The sequence below is a fragment of the Bison bison genome, unplaced genomic scaffold, assembly GCF_000754665.1.
Source record: "Bison bison bison isolate TAMUID 2011002044 unplaced genomic scaffold, Bison_UMD1.0 scf7180017864143, whole genome shotgun sequence".
NCBI classification, from domain to species: domain Eukaryota; kingdom Metazoa; phylum Chordata; class Mammalia; order Artiodactyla; family Bovidae; genus Bison; species Bison bison.
This window is the reverse complement of record NW_011494715.1, coordinates 6285223-6287616: the sequence shown is the minus strand read 5'-3', so window position 1 is coordinate 6287616 and position 2394 is coordinate 6285223. Positions and strand designations below refer to the sequence as shown.

Here is a 2394-nt window from a genome sequence, read left to right as displayed (position 1 = left end):
CAGGGAATCAAGATTGCCAGGAGAAATATCAATAACCTCAGATATGCAGATGACACCGCCCTTTTGGCAGAAAGTGAAGAGGAACTGAAGACCCTCTTGATGAAAGTGAAAGAGGAGAGTGAGAGAGTTGGCTTAAAGCTCAACATTCAGAAAACAAAGATCATGAAGATCATGGCATCCGGTCCTGTCACTTCATGGGAAATAGATGGGGAAACAGTGGAAACAGTGTCAGACTTTATTTTTTTGGGGTCCAAAATCACTGCAGATGGTGACTGCAGCCACGAAATTAAAAGACACTTACTCCTTGGAAGGAAAGTTATGTCCAACCTAGATACCATATTCAAAAGCAGAGACATTACTTTGCCAACAAAGGTTCGTCTAGTCAAGGCTATGGTTTTCCAATGGTCATGTATGGATGTGAGAGTTGGACTGTGAAGAAAGCTGAGCGCCGAAGAATTGATGCTTTTGAACTGTGGTGTTGGAGAAGACTCTTGAGAGTCCCTTGGACTGCAAGGAGATCGAACCAGTCCATTCTAAAGGAGATCAGTCCTGGGTGTTCATTGGAAGGACTGATGCTGAGGCTGAAACTCCAATACTTTGGCCACCTCATGCGAAGAGTTGACTCATTGGAAAAGACCCTGATGCTGGGAGGGATTGGGGGCAGGAGGAGAAGGGGACGACAGAAGATGAGATGGCTGGATGGCATCACCGACCTGATGGACATGAGTTTGGGCGAACCCCAGGAGTTGGTGATGGACAGGGAGGTCTGGCGTGCTGCAGTTCATGGGGTCGCAGAGTCGGACACGACTGAGCAACTGAACTGAACTGAACCTTAGCACATTCTTGAGTGTTCTTTGTGGGACTGGATGAGTTGAAAGACATTTCCTAGGTATAGTATGTTTCAGCATACCCAGGCTTCAAGCCTGCCTCGGGTTCATTCCTGTACTGATGTTTGGTGAAATCAAAATGAGTGCTTTGAATGAAATAATATATGATATTGAGCTAAGGATGCCAGGAGAGAAATTGCAGAATTTGGGGTATTTCTAATTTGCTTATTATTGTTCACAGTCAACAAGTTGGGTGTTCTTTCATTGTGTATAGAGAATTCTTCCTCAATACTTCCATTGAAATTGGAACATGTTCAAATAAATGGGGTGAATGTCCATTTATTAGATCCTCGTTAGTATGTTTATTTCTCTTACTTTACAAAAGGTGCGTTTATACACAAACACACACATTAAATTTTTCTTAAGTTCTTAACTTGATGTCTGTCTTTTCCTCAAATATTGTGGTTTTTGATAGAAAAAAAATTGCTCATTCCTGAGTTTCCCACACCATTTTGAACTGTCTAAATTGCCAAGTAAATTTTTAGGAGCTGTCCAACATGGACAACAAATTGTCAGTAACTATTTTTAGAAACCTACATGTTACCAGGTATTTATGACTTTATTGGTAATGAAAGAGATCTGAGCAGTTTTTTTTTTTTTTTCTATATTGAATAATTAAGCCCCGTTGAATAGGACGGGTACAGTTTATTGGAAGAAGCACTAAAACAGGAATAGAAGGCTTGTATTCTGTCACTGCCTTGTCTTGTGACTCCCTTGTGTCCGTTTCTTCTAGAAAGTATTTTCCCTGTCCCTTTTACAAAGTTTTTGTTAAGATCAAATGGTACAATTTATGTGTGTTTTAAAGAACTTTAAAAAGGTAAAATGCTCTTCAAATACAGAGCATCATTCTTTGCTGCCTGTCAGTCTGTTTAATTTTAGTTAGATTGTGGAATAAGCAGTCTTTAATTTCTTTGGGAGGTTGATTGCTTTTTTTTTTTTAACTAAACCTGTATAGGATAATCAGAGGAAAAAGCATCTGGAAAGGTTTCTACTTGCCTCCATTTCCTGTTTTCTTTTGTAATTCTCATTAAAGATTTTCTTACAGCATGAGAAACTGGCAGGTGCATAGATCCTAGTGGAAACAGAGATCTTCAAAGCCTGAACGTTTTTGGTATCCTTTATGGCTCATTAAGAACAAAGCATGTTTGAACTAGTTTCCCAGTTATCCAAGTTCAAATTTTAGCCTTTTCTCCCTGCAACTTTTTATTATGGAAGATTTCAATTATGTGGACATACATGGAACACCATATACCCATCATCCAGCTGCAAAAATTATCAGCTTATACTAGTCTTGTTTCATTTATGACTGCACACCCAGCTGGGTTACTTTGAAGCAAATGCCACACACCATAATTTCATCCATAAATATTTCCATATATATCTCTATAAAGTAAGGACTCTTTCAAAATATGTAAACCATATCACTTGCTCAGTATTTTCAAATATATGCTCGTAATATATTTTCAAATATATGTTCGAAATATATTTTCAAATATATGTTTCATAT

General features: G+C 38.3%; 1 protein-coding gene across 1 annotated transcript in view; it reads left to right on the top strand.

Annotated features, from left to right (window-relative positions):
* FZD3 (frizzled class receptor 3) overlaps positions 1–2394 on the top strand; it is an 82884-nt gene that overhangs the window by 4615 nt on the left and 75875 nt on the right. The gene's annotated exons all lie outside the window — the stretch shown is intronic.